The sequence below is a fragment of the Sus scrofa genome, chromosome 14 (assembly GCF_054392235.1).
Source record: "Sus scrofa isolate SSC_HxYL_T2T_F1_AM1 chromosome 14, Sscrofa_HxYL_maternal_Yorkshire_Landrace_v2.0, whole genome shotgun sequence".
NCBI lineage: Eukaryota > Metazoa > Chordata > Mammalia > Artiodactyla > Suidae > Sus > Sus scrofa.
In genome coordinates this window covers 94,809,276-94,833,682 of record NC_139396.1, presented here as the reverse complement: position 1 = coordinate 94,833,682, position 24,407 = coordinate 94,809,276, and the positions used below count along the sequence as shown (strand labels likewise).

Here is a 24,407-nt window from a genome sequence, read left to right as displayed (position 1 = left end):
TCAAGGGGGCCGTCTCATGGGACTGAGTTCTTACCCTATGGGATCTGATGCTAATGCCAGGCAGATAGTGTCAGAATGGAAGTGAAAGACGGCCAGCTGGTGTCACTGAAATGCTTGGAGAATGACCACCCCCAAACACACACACACACACATTTGGTGATCAGAGGTATCAGAAGCTGAGTATTCTGAGGGTAGAAATAAAATTGTGTTTCTGCACACTACTATAAGGATTTGTGTCCAGATGTTTGTGTGAACATAAGTCTTCATCTCTCTGGGAGAAATGCCCAGATTGCTGAATGATATGGTACTTGTATGTTAGCTTTATAAGAAACTGCCAAACTGTTTTCCAAAGTGGCTGTATCATTTTATACTCCCACAGCAATGGATGAGATACTAGTTTCTCTGCATGTTCACAGAAATTTAGCAATGTCACTTTTTTTTTTTTTCTTTTTACAGCCACGCTTGTGGCATATGGAAGTTCCCAGGCTAGGGGTTAAATGGGAGCTGCAGCTGCTGGCCTACACCACAGCCGCAGCAATACCAGATCCAAGCCTCATCTGCAACCTATGCTGCAGCTTATGGCAATGTGAGGTCTTTAAACCACTGAGCCAGGCCAGGGATCAAACCCACATTCTCATGATACTAGTCAGGTTCTTAACCCGCTGAACCATAATCGGAACTCCCATTGAGATGGCTGTCTTTCCTGCATTTAACTGATTTTGCAACCTTATCAAAAATCACTTAGGCATTTCCTTGTCACACAGCAGGTTAAGGATCTGGTGTTGTCACTGTTGTGGCTAAAGTCACTGCTGTGGCATGATCCCTGGCCTGGGAACTTCCACATGCTGTAGGTGCAGCCAAAAAAAAAAAAAAAAAAACCCAAAAACCAAAAAAACAAAAAAAATCACAAGCATATTTGTATAGGCCTATTTCTAGATTCTCTACTCTGTTGCATTGACCTGTGTGTCTATCCTTCCTCATGCTGCACAGTCTTAATTACTATAGCTACATAATAAGCTATATTATAGCTATATAATCTGGAAATCAAGTAGACATAGTTTCAGTTCCCTTTTCTTTCTTTTTTTTTTTTTTTTTTTTTTTTGTCTTTTTGTCTTTTTAGGGCCGCACCCGTGGCATATGGAGGTTCCCAGGCTAGGAGTCTAATCGGAGCTGTTGTCGCCAGCCTACTCCAGAGCCACAGCAACGCCAGATTCAAGCCAGATTCGAGCTGTGTCTGCAACCTACACCACATCTCGTGGCAAAACCTTGCTGAATTTTTGACAGGAATTGTGTTAAGCCTGTATACTAATCTGGGGAGAATTGACATCTTTGCTGAATATTCCAATCCATGAACATGGTGTGTCTCTCCATTTATTTAGATCTTCTAGGGAGTTCCCATCGTGGCGCAGTGGTTAACGAATCCGACTAGGAACCATGAGGTTGCTGGTTCAATCCCTGGCCTTGCTCAGTGGGTTAACAATCCAGCGTTGCCGTGAGCTGTGGTGTAGGTCAAAGATGCAGCTCGGATCCCGCGTTGCTATGGCTTTGACATAGGCTGGCAGCTACAGCTCTGTTTAGACCCCTAGCCTGGAAACCTCCCATAAGCCACGAAAGCAGCCCAAGAAATGGCAAAAAGACAAAAAAAAAAAAAAACTTCTTTCGTCTTTCATCAGCATAATACAGTTTTCAACATTCAAGTCCTTCATGTGTTCTATTAGATTTATACCCAAATATTGTATTTGTGTGTGTGTGTGCACATGTGCATGCAGATTATAAATGGTATTTCTTTTTCTCTTCTTTTTCTTTCTTTCTTTTTTTTTTTTTTTTTTTGGCCGCACCTGCAGCCTGTGGAAGTTCCTAGGCCAGGGACTGAAACTTCACCAGAGCAGTGACAAGAGCCACTGCAGTGACAATGCTGGGTCCTTACCTGCTGAACCACAGAGGAAATTCTAGTATTTCATTTTTAATTTCAGTGCCCACATATTCATTGTTAGTATATAGAAATACAATTGATTTTTGTATGTTTATCTTGTATCCACAACCTTGCTGAATTTACTTATTAGCTCTAAGAGGTTTTATAATTAAGGTAATTATTGATATGTTAAGTCTTACTCTGCCATTAAAATTTTTCTACTTGTTTCTTATCTCCCTCTTATAAAAACAGTGTTTATTCATTCAATGGATATTTTTGAGACTCGATTCTTTAACAAGTAATTCAAGTTTTAAAATGTATAATGTAATACTAAACAGTTAACATTGGCGAACTGAAGGAAGAAACTCTTCTATCAGGCAAACAGCCAGAACTCCTTTTTTTTTTTTTTTTTTTGCCTTTTTGCCTTTTTGCCATTTCTTGGGCCGCTCCCGCGGCATATGGAGGTTCCCAGGCTAGGGGTCGAATCAGAGCTGTAGCCGCCGGCCTACACCAGAGCCATAGCAACGCCAGATCCAAGCCGCGTCTGTAACCTACAGAACATCTCGTGGCAACGCTGGATCCTTAACCCACTGAGCGAGGCCAGGGATTGAACCAGCAACCTCATGGTTCCTAGTCGGATTTGTTAACCACTGAGCCATGACGGGAACTCCCAGAACTCTTTAAAAGAAGCTCTGTTTCTCTTTTTTGCCTTCCTGTGGGTTACTGGAATATTTTTAGGATTCCAACTTTATTACAGTGTTTTTGTATGTATCACTTTGTACAGTTTTTTTTTTAAGTGGTTTTTCTGGATTTACTATAGATAGATAGACAGACAGACAGACAGATAGATGGATGACTTAACCACAGTCTACTGGTATCAGCATTTTCCCACTTCAGCTGAAGTGTGGAAACCTTACTTCCATTTAAATAGCTTTACCTCTCTCCACACTTAAATAGCATTGCCTTGAATATCAGATGGTGTTATAATTTTTATTTCAATCATTATACTGTATATGACTTAGAAAACTCATGAGGGATAGTCTATTGTAAATACTCATTTTTCTGCTGCTTCTCATTTTTTTCTTCTTTCCTAATGTTCCAAAAGACCTTCTTTTATCATTTCCTTTCTATTCAAAGAATTTCCTTTATCCATTCTTTAAGGCTAAGCCTGCTAGTGACAAATTATTTTAGTATTCTTTTGTTCTTCATTCCTGAAAGATAGTTTCACTGGGCATATAAATTGCATTTGAGTTTTTCCTTCCAGCATTTGAAAAATGTGGGCTACTTTTTCTGGCCTCCATGTTTCAAATAAGAAAACTGCTTTTGTTAGAATTTGCTGTCCTGTAGATTAATGTGTTCTTCCTCTCTGGCTGCTTTCAAGATGTTTTTTTCTTGGTCTTTAGTTTTCAGAAGTTTAATTATAATATGTCTTGACATAGATTTCTTTGGGCTTATCCTTTTTGGGGTTACCCAGCTTCTTGAACCTGTAGATTTATGTCTTTCACCAAATTCTGAGGGTGGAGGTGGTCAGTCATTATTTCTCTTTCAGGCCCACTCTCTTTCTCTTCTCTGGGATTCCAATGATATGAATGTCAGATTTTTTGTTATTGTCCCAAAGGTTCCTGGGACTCTGTTCTTTTTTTCATTCCATTTTCTCTCTGTTGTTCAGATTGGGTAAATTCTATTGAGCTATCCTCAAGTTCACTGTCCTCCATTCTTTTTACTATACTATTAAACCTATCCACTGAATTTTTTATTTCTTTTACTGTGCTTTTGCAGTTCTATAATTTGTTTGTTTTTCTACTTTTTTGGCTATAATTTTCTCAACTTGTTTTAAGAGAATTTACAAATGCTTATTGAATCATTTTTATGATGGTTGCTTTAAAAATCCTCATAATGGAGAAAAGACTTGTGGCTGCCTGATGGGAGGGGGAGGGAGTGGGAGGGATCGGGAGCTTGGGCTTATCAGACACAACTTAGAATAGATTTACAAGGAGATCCTGCTGCATAGCATTGAGAACTTTGTCTAGATACTCATGTTGCAACAGAACAAAGGGTGGGGAAAAAATGTAATTGTAATGTATACATGTAAGGATAACTTGATCCCCTTGCTGTACAGTGGGAAAATTAAAAAAAATTTTTTTTAAATAAAAAAATAAAAAATAAATAAATAAATAAATAAAAAATAAAAATCCTCATAAGAGGGAGCTAAGAACCCAATCTAGTGTCCATGAGGATGTGGGTTCGATCCCTGGCCTCGCTCAGTAGGTTAAGGATTAAGCGGGTTAAGGTTAATGATCTGGTGTTACTGCAAGCTGCAACAGCATTGCTGTGGCTGTGGTGAAGCCCAGCTGCAGCTCCGATTCAACACCTAGCCCAGGAACTTCCATATGCTACAGGTGTGACCCTGAAAAGAAAAAAAGAGTCCTCATCAGATAATTCCAGCATCTGAATCATCTTGGTGTCATCATCAGTCGATTGTCTTTTCTCATATTCCAGCTGTTATTTTCCCTGTTAATTGTATGATCTGTGCTTTTCTTTTTTCCTTTTCTTTCTTTTTAAAAAATGTATTTAATATCTTTGGATGTGAAAAATGCGGTTATAATTAAATCAGGTGATAAGCTTTACCGAAAGCCGCCAGATATTCTCTCTGTTGTGGGACATTATGTCACAAAAGCAGCAGCCAGGAAAGACACATAAATGAGTGAGGTGGACCTGTGACAAGCTGTGGAGAGCAAGTTCATAAAAGGCTCCATACAACTATGATGTGAGAGAATAGCAGCCCAGCCTAGCTATCATTATTAGTTTTTTGAAGGAAACTTAAAATTTAGATTTTTATGAGAGATCTCTTATTTTTAAAACGTTGGAAACTAATTCTTTGGTTTTTTCAAAATTTTCAAAACCAAGGTTGGATTAGGCCCACGGACACTTGTTTATTCTTCAGATAGAAAGCTTTACAGGAGCAAAGGATAGATAATGCTGCATAGGCAATTAATCAAACTGGAAATGTCATTCATTGAGTACACTGACATGGCCAGTTCACTGAGATTACAATGCAAGTTTCAACGATGCTGCTATGGACCGAAGGGTCACATCCCCCCAAAATGCACGTGTTAAAGCCCTAGTCCCTGTATCTGGAGGTGGGACCGCTGGGATGTAACTAGGTCTAGATGAGGTCATTAGAGTGAGGCCCCCATGATGGGATTAATGTCCTTATAAAAAGAGGACCAAACCAGAGTCCTTTCTTTCTCAGCCATGTGAGGCTACAGCAAGAAGATGGTCATCTGTAAACCAGGAAGAGGGCCCTCATCAAGAACTCAACCATGGGAGTTCCCCTCGCGGCTCAGCGGAAACGAATCCGACTAGAAACTATGAGGTTGCAGTTTTGATCCCTGGCCTCACTCAGTGGGTTAAGGATCCGGCATTGCTGTGAGCTGTGTTGTAGGTCAAAGACGCAGCTCGGATCCCGAGTTGCTGTTGCTGTGGCTGTGGTGTAGGCTGGCAGCTGTAGCTCCAATTAGACCCCTAGTCTGGAAACCTCCATATGCCATGGGTGTGGTGCTAAAAAGATAAAAGAAAAAAAAAAAAAGAACCCAACCATGTTGGCACCCTGATCTCAGACTTCCAGTCTCCAGAACCTTGAGGAATAAATGTTCTTTAAGCCATCCAATCTGTGGTGTTTCAGTTATAAAAGCCAAAACTAAGAGAGATGCTTAATTTAAAATTACTAAATTACTCTTGATGAAGTTCAATATTTTATTGCAATAATAAGTTTTCATCTTAAGATTAATATATATGATGACTGATGTAATGTTATGTTTCTAGGAGCCCTTTTTTTTTCTTTGAGGCAACTGATCCCACAGGGAAAGATGCCGTGTTTGTCATATGTCATAATCACATTGATGTATTTTAAAGTTTAAAATCACCAGAATTGGAGTTCCCATCGTGGCTCAGTGGTTAACGAATCCGACTAGGAACCATGAGGTTTCGGGTTCGAACCCTGGCCTTGCTCAGTGGGTTAAGGATCCAGAGTTGCCGTGAGCTGTGGTGGAGGTTGCAGACGCGGCTCGGATCCCACGTTGCTGTGGCAGCTACAGCTCCGATTTATCCCCTAGCCCGGAAACTTCCATATGCCATGGGAGTAGCCTAACAAATGGCAAAAAAAAGACAAAAAAAAAAAAAAATCACCAGAATTAACCGCCCCCCTGGAAAAGTGAATTTTTACATAAATTATTTGGAGTTCTGTATGGGAAATTTGTCTCTTATGATTCATTTATTTAAAGCAGTATGAACTCCTGCCTGGCAGGACAGAATACACTGCAGGACCCACATGGTCACTTTAAAGCTTTCAATGACATCATTAGTGCGCTAAAACAGAAAAATTAAATGCCAACCAAAAATCCTTTAGCCACGGAGGAGTTTCCACTGTGGCTCAGTGTGTTAAGAACCTGATGTAGTCTCCATGAGGATTCAGGTTCAATCCCTGGCTTCACTCAGTAGGTTAAGGATCCAGCATTGCCACAATAGGTCACAGACGCGGCTGGATCTGGTGTTGCTGTGGCTGTGGCATAGGCCTCAGCTGGAGCTCTGATTTGACCCCTAGTCTGGGAACTTCGTATGTGTGAGTGCAGCTTTAAAAAGAAAAAAAAAAAATCCATAGCCACTAAAAATACTCTTCAAGTTGAGTGTGAAATAAAGACATTGTCGGATAAATAAAATGAGAGATAATTTGTCTCCAGTGACTTGGACTATAAGAAATGCTAAGGGAGGTTCTTCAAGCTGAGGGGAAATAGTATCTAGTGATAACTCAAATCTACAGGAAGAAATGAAGAGCACCAAAAATGGTAAATAAGTAGATAAATACAAAAAGCTACGCTATTTTTTATTCTTGCGATTTCCTTAAAATAGACCGTTTAAAGCAAAAATGATAATAACGTAAGATAGGTTTCTAATACATGTAGAAGTAAAATATATCACGAACATAGCACAAAGGATGGAAAGGAGAAATAAATGTCATCATACTTTTGGAAGGAAATAATAAAAATAGTGAAAAGGTTAGAATTAAGAGGCGAATGGGATAAATGAGTTAGAATACTAAAAAATATCTGACCCCAAAGAAGGCAAGAAAGGGAAAATGGAGGAATAAAAAAATTGAAAGAACAAATGAAAAAAAAATAGCAAGATGGTAAATTTACACCCAACCACATCCATAATTATATTAGAGGTAAATGTACTACACACTCCAATTAAAAGGCAGAGAAATTTAGGAGAGACTAAATTAAAAAAAAAAAAACACCTATATACTGTCTATAAGAGAGACAATTTAAATATAAAAACACAAATAGGTGGAAAGTAAATGGATGTAAGGAGATATGTAATGCAAACACTATACATGAGAAAGCTGGTAAGGCTATATTACTGTCTGACAATGTAGATTTCAGGACAGAGCTTATTATAAGAACTACAAAGAACCATTTCACAATATTTAAAATGACAATTAATTAACAAGATATAGCAGTTCCTAAAATGTATGAACTTAGTAACAGAATTTCAGCATTTACAAAACCAAGCTGACAGAACAAAAGAATTAGACAACTCCACAATCACATCCAAAGACTTGAACACCCTTGCTTTTTAAGTAGGTGTTGATTGAAGTAGACAAAAAAACAAAAACCTAAGGATGTAGAAGATCCGAACAACACTATTACCCAATTTGACTTAACTGACTTTGCAGAATACTACCATTCAGCAACCCCAAAATGTAAATTAATTTCAAATGCATATGGAACTTTCAGAAAGACCATATTGTAGGCTATAAAATAAATTCTAATAGGGAGTTCCCATTGGGGATCAGCAGGTTAAGAACCCAATATCCATGAGGATATGGATTTGATCCCTGGCCTCGCTCAGTGGGTTAAGGATCCAGCATTGCCACAAGCTGTGGAGTGGGTAGCAGGTGCTGCTTGGATCCTGGGTTGCTGTGGCTGTGAGGTAGGCTGGCAAATGTAGCTCCAGCTCAGATTCAAGCCCTAGCCTGGGAACTTCCATATGCAGCAGGTGGAGCCCTAAAAAAGCAATAAATAAATAAATAAGTTTTAATAGAGTTCAGAAGGTTGAAAGTTGATGAAGTATTTCTCTGGTCACAGAGGAATTAAATTAGAAATCAATAAACAATAAGCTAAAAAACCAAATAATCAGAAATTAAGTGATACACTTTTAGATAACCCATGAGTCAAAGGGGAAAAAAATCACAAGAGAAATAAGAAAATATTTTGAACTAAGTGCTAATGAAAAGACAGCATATTGAAATTTATGCTGTGTTGGTAAATCAGTGTTTAGAGGGAAACATACAACTTTAAATGTCTTTACCATAAAATAATCAGTTGTCTAGGTTTCCACCTTAAGAAGCTAGAAAAATAAGTAAATGGAAGACATTCAACCCTATGTAAATAGAAGAAAAATAATAATTAAGAGTAGAATTCAGGGAGTTCCCTAGTGGTCTAATGGTTAGGACTCAGTGCTTTCACTGATGTGCCCTGGGTTCAATCCCTAGTCTGGGAACTGAGAGTCCACATCAAGCTACATCAAGCTGCATGAAGTGGCAAAAGAAAAAAAAGGGGGAAAGAAAAAAAGAAAGCAGAATTCAGTTAAGTGGAAAGAGACAAAGTCTGTTCTTTGAAAAGATGGATAAAGTTGATGAGCCCCTAGCTAGACTTAAAAAGAAGAAAGAGAGGATAAAATACCAGTATCAGGTATGAAATGGGTGGTATCGCTAGAGATCTTTAAAAGAATCACTTTAAAAGAATAATAAGGAAATACTGTGACCAAATTTTAAGAATGAAATAATATTGATCTTAAACGCTTTTGGAAAATAGAAAAGGAGGGAGTACTCTGCATCATTCAGGGTTCAATCAGGAGACAGAAATGACACGGTAATTCGAATGGTAACTTGAAGTTCAATATAAAGAAACATTAACAGAAGTTCCCATCGTGGCGCAGCTGAAACGAATCTGACTAGGAACCACGAGGTTGCAGGTTGGATCCCTGGCCTCGCTCAGTGGGTTAAGGATCCGGCATTGCCATGAGCTGTGGTGTAAGTTGCAGAAGTGGCTTGCATCTGTTGCTGTGGCTGTGGTGTAGATCAGCAGCTGTAGCTCCGACTGGACCCCTAGCCAGGGAACCTCCACATGCTGTGGGTGCGGCCTGAAAAAGCAAAAAAAAAAAAAAAAAAAACCAAAGAAATATTAACAGGAGGTTGAGGTGGAAAAAGGAAATGTGTAAGGGTTAAAGAGAACCCTAAAAGATATAGCAATGGCGAACATAATGAGTAGCCACTATTCCTAGAGGCTGAGTGAGGGCAATCTAAAGATTCCCCCTCCCTGGCTGAGATCCAGACCTCACTGAAGGGAACATGGCAGGGCACACTGGATGGTGGGAGGTCCCCAAGGTGCCTGAGATGCCAGGTGACTTAATGGAAACCTGCCCTTGGGATACAGAAGGAAATCATCCATTCCATGGCTGGGCCATGGAACTTACGACAAAGTTGCTGGAGGGGCTGTTTATGGGGAAATGCCCAGGAAGGCTGTGGCTGCCACGTGCAGCAGAAACAGGGAGATGGAGAAGCCACCAAGCCCTAAGCACTGGGAGCTCACTCAGCCGGAAGAGAAAATCCTTACTCCTCCAGTGTCCCTCTGGCACCCTCTACTGACAAGACTTAACGTGGTGCCAGGTGACAAAGGAGATTCCTTGACCCTCTCCTTGATCCCTGAGCAGGCAGAGAAGAAGGAATTTGAAAGACAATGAATTGATAAGTGGCACAACCTACCAATTCGTCTTTAAATGGCCAGGAAAACTCTGATAAACAAAATCCGAAAAAACTACACAAGAAAATGACAGACCAACATCCTTCTTTTACATCCTTTGGTAAAAGTCTTTAGCAAAACATTAGCAAATCAATCAGAGCAATGTGTAAAAAGGATAATACATCATGACCAAGGAAATTCTACCCCAGCACTGCAAAACTGGTTTAACATTTTAAATAATCCATCAACATAATTCACCACATTAAAGAATAAAAGACAAAAAGAAAGGGGGTTCCCGTGGTGGCACCGCAGAAACAAATCTGACTAATATCCACAAGGACATAGGTTCGATTCCTGGCCTCACTTGGTGGGTTAATGATCTAACATTGCCAGCTGTGGTGTAGGCTGCAGATGTGGCTCAGATCTGGTGTTGCTGTGGCTGTGGCTGTGGCTGTGGCCGGCAGCTGCAGTTCAGATTCAATCCCTAGCCTGGAAACTTCCATATGCCACAGGTGCGACCCTGAAGAGACCAAAAAAAAAAAAAAAAAAAAAAAAAAGACAGAAAGGACACAATCATCTCAATAGATGCACAAAAAGCATTTGACAAAATTCAATAGCCATTCATGATTTAAAAGGCTAAGTAAACTAGAAATGGAACTTCCTCAACCTGATGAAGGCTGTTAAAGAAAAAGATCTCTATCCATAACATCATGTATTGTGATAAAAAGATTAGAGCCATAAAAGAGAAGTTTTAAAAAAAAAAACCATTTAATTGGTAAATTTGCCATTGGGGATGCCTCCTTAGATGGACAGGAAAGGTGAGAAGTAGCCTGGTTTCTCTTCTTCCTCCCACTGGTGTCTCCTATCGGTTGATCCCAGGCAGAAGCCAGTTCTGCTGGGAGCCCAGAAAACACAACTCAGAGCAAAGCCAGGGAAAGGCAAAGAGGGGATCTCAGGGAAAGCAGGGACTAGTCCAGAAATGCTGCCACCTGCTGGAAAACCACCATATCCCGCAGCAGAAGATGGGGGGTTTGGCCCTGTACAGCTAGTGCAGCCCGTGGTCCAGCCACATCTTTTCTCTCTGGACGGCCTCCTGCCTCTAGTCTGGACTTTGTCCTCATCCTGCAGTCCCTCTTCACACAGCTACCTCTTCTGTCACCACGTGTACCCAAGCCTGACACACTTGGCAACCTAGTTCCTCCCACCCCACCCCACCCCACGTCCCCTCCATCTTGCCTGGCATGGAGATCACCCAATAAGCCACTCTACAAAATCAGTGAGTTTGTCTGAACTCTGGGCCCGCCAGGCTCAGCTGGCTTTTCTGGTCAAGTCCTGTAATAACCCCTGCATTGCCAGTAGAACTTAGGATCTGAGCTGTCTTCTTAGCCTGGAGATAAATTGTCTCTGCCCCCTCCCTGACTGTGTTCTCACCACACTCTATGCACCTCTCTATTAGCGATCTGACCATTCCCTCTGATCAAGGACCTTGGTAATGGCAACACTACACTGCCTTGACTCTGCGGAAACTCCTCCTTCCCCATCCTGAGTCCATGTGATTCAGATGAAATGGACCCCTCATTTCTGCTCCCTGCCCTTATACCCAGGGTTCCAGAGATGGAGTGTGCGGCCCAGGCTAAGCCAGTCAGAGCATCCCATTCCTCTTGTCCTAGTGATTGGTTCAGAGATGGACATACAAGCCCAGTCAGATGAATCAGAGCTAATGGGAGTCATAAGACTGATTTGAGCAATGAAAAACTTATCCTGGGGAAGAAGAGAATGTTTCTTAATTGGGACACGTGCTTATCCTAATGGTTCTTAAAGAGCATCTGTGACTCAGGTGGAACCACTAGTCTAAACATTTTCCCTGTGACTTGCTTGCAAATAGGAGAGGACCTCCAGGGCTCGAGCAAGGCAACTCTACAGGGCACAGGCCTATTTCTGCTGGCAACCTACTCCTTCTCCAGGGATGCCAGACCTGGGGAGAGCTTGAGATTGAAGCTAACTGGTGGTTCTAACATCATCCTTGCCTGCTGGGCAGTCACTGTGTTCTATTTCTCAGTGCCTTCTATTCTCTGCTCTGCTGTGCTGGAATTGACCAGGCAAACCACACATCTGCTTTCTCTGCCAACTTCCTGTAAGGTGCTGACCACAGGAGACACTAGAGGGAGACTAGGAGATGAGAAGAGGTGAGAAGGGGCTTATTCCTCCCTGTTTGCTGGAGTTTCCTGTCAGCATTGACCCAGCAATGGACCTGAGAGTAGAAACTGATTCTGCCAAGGAATTTCCAGCTTCCTTTGGCAATTTCAGCACCAGTCTTTTCACATCTCCGTGTGACTCTAGTGGTATCAGCACAAGTCAATGCTCTTCCTCAGAGCTCTGAGCTCTGGCTTCACAGAACCCTTGCTCTGAACTTGTAGATTCTAACCCTCAATCCTAGAGATAGCAGCTGTTTCCTGTAGTTCTTTCTGTATAACCTTTTTGCTTTCTCACCTTCGGGAATTTTTTTTTTTTTTTTGCTTCCAATACCTATACTAAATTCCCTCAGTTGCAGTACCTAGAGTACTTTCTGTTTTTCTAACTGGACCTCGACTGATTCATCTGTTAAAACAGTTGCCAGCGAACTGTTTTGTAAAGGGCCAGTTAATTAATATTTTAGGCACTATGGGCCATAAAGCCTCTGTTGTGACTACTGAAATCTGCTGCTGTAGCACCTAAACCATTGAGCATTGCTGTGTTTCAACAAAACTTTATTTACAAAAACAGGTGGCTGGCTATAGTTTTCTGGCCCTTGTGTCAAACCAAGATTTCAAAGGAAACATAATAGGTCAAATCTGGAAGCCAATCCTTAGGCAACCTGGGCCAAGGAGAGGCTGGGGGTGATTAGGTCCAGCCTCTAACTTTGGGCAAGTTGCAGTCTAGTCTTGAACTTTGGGGTCTTCGTTTGTAAGATGAGGTGGGTGAGTAGATTATCCTTATGACCACTTCTGGCTCTAAAAGTTCAGTGGTTCTGTTATTATCTCCAAAACGCCAAATCTGCAAAGCAAAGTCTCAAGTCAGCTTCCCTGGCAAGCAGACTCTGAGATGGAGATTACTGAGGGGGAAGTTCATGTGCGAGTTCTCTTAGGACCAATATCTGTGGAGGAGAAAGGAAAGGAGGAAAGCAGGATTTGGAAGAGGGTGAGGGTGGGCTAAGATACCTTCTCAACAAAGGCTTCATTATTCCCAAGAAAAACATTGAAGCTGGGATGGTCCTTAAGGTTATCCCAAGTTAGGGAGATGGGCATAGATATCTAGACCCCACTTTGACCAGTCATCATGTGCAGGCTGCTGCAAGAAGGGAATATGACCTTGGCCATGGCGATCATATTAACCTGAGGCAGTCTCTGAAGAGAGCTGACAGCCAAAGGTACTCCTAGCATCTAGAAGAGTAAGCCCTTTGTTGCTTAGGAATGATTTGGATGAAGCGTCACTGTAGCATCCACTACAGTCCACCCCTTGTGCTGCTCAGAGCTCAGATCAATTTCTTTCTATAAGTTCTAGGTACAACTTCTTGAGAATTCTGGGAAGTTTTTATTTATTAGGGGAAACTCAGAAAATGAAAGCATCACTTGGATGCTGTGCATCGGATCGTGGGCTACAACTGATACACATCATCTCCCTCCCTTTCTATCCAGTTTAGACTTCCCTCCCCCATAGAGAGCATCTCTGCTGGTCTCAGTGGTTTACCTGTTGGAATGACCTGGCCCTCACCCCTGAGAGGTCTGAGTCCCTATCACCATGCCCTGAGCAGGCTGTGGCTGCTTCACTCATCAATCTACCAGCAAATATGGGCAAGGAACTTCCAAGATTCACCTAAGTGGATCACCTGAGTAGCAAATTTATTATTCCTTGCCTCCACTTTGTATCAGCTGTCCTACATCATTCTGGGGATTGAAATCAATTATCCTGCCAAGACAATGATTCATCTTGCTGCTTCAAGGAGCCTGATAGATGGAGGCTGCAAATTAACTTGCAGTTCTACACACTCATGTTCTATCTCCTGTTAGAGCCCCCTCCTTTGGGGTTTATAGGGTCTGCCTAAAATGGTGAGGACAGAAAGCTAAATTCCTAAGAGGGTCACTGAGAGAGAAAGTAGGGCCACTCCTGCTCCCACACTCTTGATTCCTAGACTCATGTGTTCTGCCCTATTGAGTACAGGGCACCATGTAAAGTGTTGATTTAGAATGTTAACTATGCCTGCCAAAGAAGACACAGAGATGGCCAATGGACACATGAAAGAATGCTCAACATAACTCATCATCAGGGAAATGCAAATCAAAACCACAAAGAGATATTACCTCACATCTGTCAGAATGGCTACCATCAAAAAGGCAACAAACTGGAGTTCCCGTCGTGGTGCAGTGGCAATAGCCAATGGATCCCATGATCCTGTGTGTGATCCCTTACTTTCTTTTCAATGACATGAGCCCCTGAATCATCCACAATGCAGTGTGGGCAGCCCAAGATAAGAGATTTATGTTGGAGCTGGGATTCCAGGAAAGACCTCTGGAGAAGTAGAAACTTCTCCCCAAGACATGGCCTGGAAAAACTTCCTATTTTTAATATTTCAGACCCATCACCTCCTGCTGTCTCCTAGCCTTTTTCCCTCATCCTCCATCTCCAGACTTTCTCTAATGCCCTCCTGGCATTTCCTGGAGTGCAAAATATGGATCATCAAAGACTGGCTAACAAAACATGATTAGGGGGATTCCATAGCTGGTGATCTCCCTGCATTGTGCTCTTAGTTCTCACCACGCAACTCAGGCGAAGTGATCTATGTCACAAACATTTGTAGAGCCTCTGCTTCCACTCACAGCACTACATTTATTTATTTATTTATTTATTTTTGTCTTGGGGGGGCTGCACCCACAGCATATGGAGGTTCCCAAGCTAGGGGTCGAATCAGAGCTGCAGCTGCTGGCCTACACCACAGCCACAGCAATGCAGGATCCAAGCCAAGTCTGCGACCTACAGCACAGCTCACGGCAATGCCAGATCCTTGACCCACTGAGTGAGGCCAGGGATGAACCCATGTCCTCATGGATACTAGTTGGGTTCATTAACCACTGAGCCATGATGGAAACTCCAAAGCACTACATTTATAATGACAATGCTTTCAAGCTGCTGCAGTAGCAACGCCAGATCTTTAACCCACTGTGCCACATGAGAACTCCAGTTGTTTTTGTTTTTAATAATGACAATGCTTTCTTTCATCCATACAGAACATTCAACTCTCCTCCAAGCCAGTTCATACCTTGCATCTTACTCTAGGCAGAATTAGGAGACCCCCCCCTTGCTTTCAGGACAGCACAGCTTTCCTGGGGTGGAGGGGGTGTGGCCTTCTTCCTTTCTGGCCACTCCCCCTCAATCTCCTTAGCTCTTCCTCCTCTCTTATGCCTTTAAAGGTTGGAATTCGGGAGCTCCCATTGCGGCTCATGAGTTACAAACCCAAGTAGTATCCATGAGGATGTGGGTTCGATCCCTGGCCTTGCTCAGTGGGTTAAGGATCCAGCATTGCTGCAAGCTATGGTGTAGGTTGAAGATGTGGCTCAGATCCCAAGTTGCTATGGCTGTGGTGTAGGCCGGCAGATGCAGCTCCGATCTTACCCCTAGCCTGGGAACTTCCATATGTCGCAGGTGTGGCCCTAAATAAAATAAAACAAGATAAAATAAAATAAAGTTGGAGTTCCTTCAACTCATTCTGAGGCCCTTGTGTTGTCACTCCATGCTCTTTCCCTAAACTGTCTCATCTTCACCCAAACACTGGCTATACGTAGATGACTCACAAATGTACATCTCCAGCCCACACTTCCACTGAGAACTGTGTGGCCGACAGTGCACTCAGTATCTCCCCTTGGACATCTCAAAGGCACCAAAGGCAATGTGTCTTCTGGCGACCTTCATCTCACTAAAAAGTGCCCCATCATTTGTCCCATCTCCTCCCTAATGCCCCATACTGAATCTATGGCCAGACTCTGCCCACTTCCCTCTCTCAGCAAGATCCACCCATTTCTGACCCCAGTCAAGCCCCATCCTCTCACCCAGACAGGCCTCTTGGCTTCCCCACTATTTATGCCAATCAGCTCTCTGCACACACACTGATCTCTCCACCAACGTACATTATGAACAGGCCAGTCCCCAGCTCAAAACCACTCAGTGGCTTCCTACTCCTCTCAGAGTAACTACCCGCAAAGCTTTTCAGGGCCCAGCCCTACCAAATGGAGCCCTTCCAGCCTTCCAGCTACATCTCAAACCCCTCTCCTTCTCTGTGCTCCATCTACAAGGCCTTTTCACGTTATCAGATGTGCCATGGTCCTTCCTGCTTCAGGCCTTAACTATACTGGTTCTCTCTCTAGAACATCTTCCCTGATCTCAAGCTTCCACTTAACTTTAAAGCTTGTCACTCATAGCTCTCACCAGGCTTTGTTGTCATGTATTCATTGGATCGTTTTGTTAACATCCGCCTCCCTGAGAAGACTGGCTGTCAGCCTGTAAGGGACTGTGTGTTTCACTCTCTCTCCCGTGCATTCCTACCACTGACCCATGGCCAGCACACAGTAGCCCTCAGCATGGCATTGCTCTTGCTATGACTAGGGCACTATATTCTAAGTGCTAGACATTTATTAGCTCATTTAAAACAAGAACAATCTGGAGTTCCCGTCGTGGCGCAGTGGTTAACGAATCCGACTAGGAACCATGAGGTTGCAGGTTCGGTCCCTGCACTTGCTCAGTGGGTTAAGGATGCGGCGTTGCCGTGAGCTGTGGTGTAGGTTGCAGACACGGCTTGGATCCCACATTGCTGTGGCTCTGGCATAGGCTGGAGACTACAGCTCCGATTAGACCCCTAGCCTGGGAACCTCCATATGCCGCGGGAGCGGCCCAAGAAATAGCAAAAAGACAAAAAAAAAAAAAAAAAGAGCAATCTGGAGTTCCTGTTGTGGCTCAGTGGTAATGAATTTGACTGGTATCCATGAGGACATGGGTTTGATCCCAGCCTTGCTCAGTGGGTTAAGGATCGAGCATTGCCATCTAGGTCGCAGACACAGCTTGGATCTGGCGTTGCTGTGGCTGTGGCATAGGCTGGTAGCTACAGCTCGGATTTGACCCCTAGCCTGGGAACTTCCATACGCCATGGGTGTGGCCCTAAAAATTAAACAAGAAAAACAAGAACAACCTTAGATACGAGCATTATAATTGCATCCATTTTTAATTAATTTGTTAATTTTTTTCTTTTTAAGGCCACACCTGTGGCATATGGAAGTTCCCAGGCTAGAGGTCGAATCAGAATTGCAGATGCCAGTGTATGCCACAGCCATAGCAATGCCAGATCTGAGCTGTATCTATGACCCATATCACAGTTTGCAGCAACAATGCCAGATACTTAACCCTCTGAGCAAGGTCAGGGCATCCTCACAGAGACTAGCCAGGTTCTTAACCCACTAAGCCACAATGGGAACTCCTATATCCTTTTTTTTTTTTTTTTTTTTTTTTTTTTGTCTTTTAGGGCCCCACCAGCAGCATATGGAGATTCCCAGGCTAGGGGTTGAATTCGAGCTGTAGCCACAGGCTACGCCACAGCCCCAGAAATGCCAGATCTGAGCCGCGTCTTTGATCTACACCACAGTTCATAGCAATGCCAGATCCTTAACCCACTGAGTGAGGCCAGGAAGTGAACCCACAACCTCATGATTCCTAGTCGGATTTGTTTCTGCTGTGCCACAAGGGGAACTCTCCACTTCAGATTTCAGTATGGATATGTTAAGTAACTGAAAGGCCTTCATTTTGTTTTGTCAGAACTTTATTCAAAGCTCTTTATTCACTTAGAGCCTCAGCACATGTCTATAGAAGAGAAAAGAATTCTCAAAAAACAAATCAAAGAGATTTATGACTTGCCCAAAATTGCTCAGCCACCTTAAGACAACTGGATCTTAATGTTTGGGTAAGGGGGCCATAGATCCCCTCAGATGCTTCTTCCTGGAGAGGGGCAGGCACACACAGAAACTTCCCTGCTAACTTCCGGGTTTCACAATCCTTGGGCACCCCTAGCTGGGGCCTGGACACTACAGTAAGGTTCTCTACTGCAGTCCAAGGAGGAAAAGTTCATCTTTCTCAACAATTCACTGTGATCAAGACTGTTGTTCACAGATTTCCAATTTATAACTAGGCATATGATCACCTAGATGTCAGATGACATTTCCCAGCCTCCTTTGCACCTAAATGAAGACAGGGGATTAAGCACTCGTTGATTGAAACATAAGCAGAAGTAATGTATACAACTTCTAGGCTGTGCCCTTAAAGGGGAGGATGTGCCTCCTCTTCTCTCCTTCCACCATCCCCACAGCCTCGGCTCCATCACCTACAGCAGAGTTTACAACAGCAGTATGGGTCTGATCAGCCCTTTCCACCTCTTCCATGTCCTGCCAACCTCCTGCTGGCTGCCCAGATGCCCATGTCTCACATAACCGTCCCTTGCCTGGGCCCATCAAGATGGTCACGATTGGAAATCCATCAGTCACAACATCCCTGCCAAATTCGCAACATGACTCAGTGCCTGTCTTTAAGCAGCTCATCCTCTATTGAAGGAGACATAGATCAAGGGACCTCCACACACAGGGCAGAGGACAGGGGCCAGATAAGACTAACATAGGGCTCTGGGACCTGATGCTGGGAGAGTGGAAACAGACTTGGGTTCTGACTTGGCCACCCTTGTAGTGTGACCTTGGACAAAACACATTTCCTTTCTGAGCCTCAGGTCCCAATCATTGTCAACTTAGTGTTGGGGACCACATACTAGTGAAGGTCCTTCTCAGCCCTAACCATCTGGTTCCTGATATTTCTCACAACACCTGGCACAGATGGGTTGGTGCTGCTGTTCTATAATTCTTCAGAAGGGAACTGGCATCACTTCCAATTCACTCAGGTTAAGAACTATACTAACAAATCCCACCCATGATGATCTTGAAGGGCTTCTCTGGTAGGTGACTCCCAAAGTGTCTATACAACCGAATAGGTCACGGTGGTGAAGTCGTGGGGGCAGAGGGGCTTTCCTGGGGTCATCCAGTCCATCCCCTGGCCTCTAAGCAGACTGCATAACTGTTCTAGGCCAGAGAATGGGAGGTCTTTACAGAGAGGATTTCCCCTCACCTGAAGAGGATACTCACCATGTTTATCTGCTAAGGAAGACTTGATGGTAAATAGCCTAAATCCCTGCTTTTCCAATTCAAACCACTTCCCCGAGACCTAATCTCTGACTGTGAGGAACAGCTGGCCACCACCATCTCATAATGATCCTTCATAAACATTTATGGGACAGAGGTAAGGTGTGCCTAGCTGACCCAGGCCTTCTTGGTGTCTGGGCAATTGCATTGACAGGAATTTGATCTGCAGTTTCCTGTGCGGACTTGAAGCTCTGCATAGAAATGCTCCCTTCTATACTTACATTTGCAAAGTGTACCCCACCCACCAAACAAGGTCACATGCCAGGGGCCTCCAAGCCCACTATGGTTTCAACTGGACAAGAGCGAATGAGCCATATGCACACACCACCAGCTCACTATTTAGCTTCCACTGCCTTCCTTGGTCGTTGTTCTGCAAGAGCCTGAGTTGGTTTTACCACTAGCTCATAAATGGGCTCCACAGGATAACAGAGTGCCAGGGTGGACAAGATGCAGACTTGGGGTCAGAAGACCTAGATTCTTATTTTCACTCCACAATGCAAGCTGGATGCCCGTGGGTGAGTCACATCAGCTCTCTAAAGACTTAGTTTTTTCATACGTAAAAACAGGATGAAGCTCTCTAACCATGCTGCCTCACACGACCTCACAGTGTGCTGTGCTGAGAAACAATAAGAGGTGACAAAGTGCCTGTCAAATATAAAACTGTGTCATAACTTGATGACACTGCTCTAGCAGCTGCTTAAAACAAGAGGCTTCAAAGTGAGGTGTCTGGACAGGGGAGTAAGAGGACCTCTAGTTTATTTATTCATTTATTTATTTATTTACTTATTTATTTAGGTTTTTAGGGCCACATCTGCAGCATATGGGAGTTCCCAGGCCAGGGGTCAAATCAGAGCTGAGGTGCCAGCCTGTGCCACAGCCACAGTATCCCCAGATCCGAGCCACATCTGCGATCTACACCTCAGCTCACAGCAACACTGGATCCCTAACCCACTGAGCAAGGCCAGGAATCAAACCCGTGTCCTCATGGATGCTAGTCAGGTTCCTTACCACTGAGCGACAACAGGAAGTCCCTATTTATACTTATTTTTATTTCCTGGGTGCAAATGTCTTTGGAGATATGTTTTATAACATACGCATTACATTGTATTCATTCATGCTGATGCCCATGGCTTTACACAAAGCAGATCATTTCAGCCCCGTGAGTTAGGTACTTACTCTATCATTACTCCCATTTTATAGGCGAGGAGGTGAGGGTGGCTCAGAGAGGTTGAGTGAGTGGCCAAAGTTCCACAGCGCCTGGGTGCAGAAATCCAAAACGGTGTCTGGCTCCAATCACCTTCTCTTTTCCCCTTACTTGCAGAGTCTGGTACAGAAAGACATCTATACTTTATAATAAATCATAGTTTGCATATGGTTTACATCATTTGTGAAGAATTAGAAGTAGCTAACATATTTTGAAGTGTGTGCCTAAAATAGCTTTCTGACAGTGCCACATAAAACAACTGGGCCCACCTGCTTTGCTGTCTAAGCGAAGAGGGATGTGAAGCCCATCCTCTCACAGCAGAAGTGGGGCTGTGCTGAGGTATGCGAGGTGTCTTGGGCTCCTGCCAGCCTGGTCCTGCCCCCCGAAGCATTGCCAGGGGAGGCTCTTGGAAGCCACAGGAGAGAAGGGAAAAGCTCCCTTATTTATTGTTCCCAAACCCTTCAAATCCTGCACTCCCAAAGCCCTGGCTGAGCCCACTCACCTCCAAAGGGCTCCAGAGGATGGCAAGATGAAGCCCGTGGAGTGCAGGCAGCGGGTAGGGAGCCAGGAGGGTGACTAAATGAAGATATCCTGCCAGCTGGCTGGAGGGGACATAGGGAAGAGGAGTTCCAGACTCAGCTCTATGACCTTGGGCCTCAGACTGATCTGGTCCAATCAGTCCCTTCCTGGCTTCCCCACATGTTGCCTGAGAGGATGGTCTGCCTCTCCTCCAAAGTTCTATATGGATATGAATGTGACGAAGTACCGCACGGAAAACACCATTGCATTACATTGGGTTGCTTCTCTGCTGAGTTAATCTAGAACTCATTTTTGACCCTCCCTATGTTCTACCCCATCCCTTTATCAGACTGCCTCCCCATCTGATAACTGGAGAGGGGGCAAAGGTCTTATCCACAGTGACCTAAAGAAGTGAAGTGCCTTTGGCCCCACCACATAGCAGATCGGACACCCTTTGGTTCTGCTTGCTGTTGCCTAGATAGAATCCCCACAGGGCCGGGAGACCCTGACTCCTACAAAGGAGCTGTCACCCAAAGGAGACTGCCCCCTGCCCTGGGCCAGTGCATCTCAGAAATGTCAGAACTACATTCGGTCAAGAATACACAGAAAAGAAAGACAGTCTGTGCGAGGCTGAGGGAGGCTATCTCTACCTTTCAGAAGGAGCAGAGCCCATCCAGGCTCACATGGAGGGTGGAAGGGGCACATTCTTCTCCAGAAGCAAGTCTGGAGAAACTAAGGAGCTTAAGAGCCATTCACCCACCATTCAGCTTCCAGGCTCCATCCTGGCACTGGAAGAAATGAAGGTAGGAAAACCTGGTGTCATCAGGCATGCCTGACTGTCACCAAGTGTCACAGTGGCCCAAAGGTTGCCCAACCCCCCCAATGCCTGTCCTTCCCCAGGACTAGCACTGCCCCCAGCCCCTCAACTGCTGGTAAAAGACTCATCCAGCAGAAACTCAGATCTTGCAAACGGCGTGGGTGGTAAGGGAGGAAAGCTGCACTCTCTCTGGGTCCCTCCACTCACAATCTAAGTCCCAAGGCTTTCACATTTTGCAGAACTTAAAAAGAAAATTACAAAGTATTTCCTCCACAGCTTTTTCCTTTAACAGAGGGAAAACCCGAGGCCCAGGTGAACTAGTTTGCTCAGGATGGCACAGGGAGAGCAGCAGAGCCCGGCCCCCTCTCCCCTATCCAGTGCTCTTCTCCACGTGCTCTGTTAGCACCCTCACCAAGGAGACAAGCAGGCTGGCCAAGTGTGCCAGATGGACTCCAAGTGCACCCAGGTGGACACCCACTCCTGGGAATCCTGAGAGGACCAAGGTGTCTTCACCTCTCAGGAGTTTCAAAGCCCAGAGGTTAAGCGAGGCCCAGAGGTCAGACAGTGCCCAACCAGCACCTTGGAGAGTTTTCCGCTCTCGCTGCTTCTCCTAGGGACCCCTTGCCTGCAGCCTTTCCGGGCCGCACCAGGCAACCACAGCCTTGAGCTCTCCTGGCCCCTCGTGTTTCACCACACTGCGCAATGCGCCATTGTGCCAAAGGACAAGTGAGAAATTAGAGGTGCCCAGTGGTAGGCTCATGGCTCCAAGGAGGTTTCTGCGTATTCCCTTCTGGGGAGGGAAAGTCACACAGCCCTGTTTGTTTCCCCTGCAGAGCCGGGCATATGGACATCTCACGCTCTGCATCTGTGTCATCGGTAATGTTTTCCGTGGATGGCTGCGTGTGTGTGTGTGTGTGTGTGTGTGTGTGTGTGTGTGTGTGTGTTTGGAGGCTGGACATGGGAACAAACATGCATCTGTTAAATTTGACAATAAAGTCCTACATCGAAGCTGCCAAGATCGGGCTGGCGGGTGCGGGCAGAAGGCAGAGAGGGTGGGGGAGAGCTGGCCCAGGTATTATGTCAGGAGAAGGTGAGGAGAGCAGCTGCTCCTTCTCGCAGGGTGTGTATGGGAGCGAGGGTGCGTGTGTCCCTGTGAAGAGTACACACCGAGCTGCTCAACATATGTTGCCACAAATCACAGTCTCTCGCCCTCCTCCCACCCCCCTACTCCATCCAGACTGAAGGCAGAGCAAAGAGAAGTGCTGAGAAGAGGCGCTGCTTCAACAGGTGTCTCCGTGCGCAATGCACCTTTTCAGGCATTCACTGTCTCTGTCGGCGGCGAAGATAATGTAGACACTTTGTTTCCAGGCGCTGCTCACGAGCTACGGACGCCCGGGGGGAGGCGGCCCCAGGCAGGGAGGGGGAATCTGCAAATAAAGACCTTGGATGCTCCTGAGGTCCTGGGCCCTCTCTTCCTTTTGTTTGAGGACTCCCCGGGCCGGAGCTCCCTCGTGCGCCCTGGGGGGTGGCATATGGCGCCCTCTCACCTACCCAAGAAAAAGAACCAGCTACCCATTCAAGAGCGCATGAGGTCTCTGCGCAGGGGAGGGGGAGCCACTGAGGGAATAGCTTCTCTCCCAAAGCGCATGTGAAGCCCGCCTTATCTCTCCCAACCCCACCTCCACCATCCCCTCAGCTGGCGCAGCAGCCGTTGGGTGGGGAGCAGCGCGCAGGGCAGCACCAGCCTGCGGAAGCGCCCCAGCTCCCGGCAGATGAAATATGGGGCTGGTGAGCCCCTGGAGACCATATGCTTTCAATAAAAGAAGACAAATAGGACCGAGATAGGCCTTGCAGCCAACCTGTTATAAATGGGTGGCAATTGGGCCAATGTACACGGCGGAAGGCCCGGGGGGAGGCCTGCTCCGTGCCAAATCCATGTGTCAGCTTCTGGGACAGGTGTGCCCAGGGGCCAGGGGCCAGGTCTCCCCCCTCTGGGTTTATCACGGCAAAGGTAATATTGTGCTAACTATGAGTAAACAGTCATTGTGAAGACGAAGGAGTTTATCAGAGGCGAACTAGTTGGGGGGTGGCTTAACAATAAAGTTGTCTGCCTTGGGAGCAGGTGACGGCTGGCTTCGGGACTCCCGCAGTAGATGTTTTCCAAAGCACTCCACTTTACAATCTCTTGTAATTATTTATTAAACGAAATCTATTTATTATTATTTTAGCAAACACTGGAGACAGGTGGGGCTTTCTTTTCGTCGTCTCCTTTTGTTTGAAGGGCTGTTTGAAGTGGCCAGTCTCGGCCCGGGCAGCTCGCTCGCCAGATTTTTGTCTTCCCCTCTTTCAGCACCGAGGCGCAGGCGAGAGAAAGAAGCCCCCTCCTCTGGCAAGTCATTAGCTATTCAGCACTCTGTGGGCCCCCTCCCTCCCGCTCGTTTCTCAAAGGGCCCCCAGGCACTGCTAAGATTCCCCCCGTGGATGGGAAGGCGGCAGGCCGGACCGCTGCCCTCCTTCTTTTCCACTTTGCCCGCGGTCTCCAGGGGTCCGGTTGTTGCCTCTCTCCTGGCCCCCTCAGCCTCCAGGCAAGCCTAGGTCTCAGAGAGTTGCGGGGCAGGGGATTCCCAGAGGTCTCAGAGGTGGTGGCCAGCCGGGGGCTTCAGGAACCGGCTCTGCTCCCGGCTGGAAGAGCCCCTTCACAAATATTGCCAGCGCGCACTGAGTGGTTACAGCCTGCGCCTCTGCCGCCAAAGCACAGAAATTAACTTTGGAGAGGGGCCTGTGCGTCCTCTGTAGTATAAAGGAAGGGCATGGATCCTTGATCTCTAATCCCCCAGGACGCCTCGACCTCCAGCCCCGCCCTCCTGACCAGAAGAAGGGCTGGGGAGAGCTCTTG

The 24,407-nt window shown here is 45.3% G+C and overlaps 1 protein-coding gene across 1 annotated transcript in view; it reads right to left on the bottom strand.

The window, feature by feature from the left end:
- FAM241B (family with sequence similarity 241 member B) overlaps nt 1–20,280 on the bottom strand; it is a 161,274-nt gene extending 140,994 nt beyond the window's left edge. The window contains exon 1 of the mRNA XM_021072429.2: nt 20,148–20,280. The gene's annotated coding sequence lies outside the window, so the exon portion shown is untranslated. The remainder of the gene's footprint in view (nt 1–20,147) is intronic.
- Between the last annotated feature and the right edge of the window lie 4,127 nt (nt 20,281–24,407).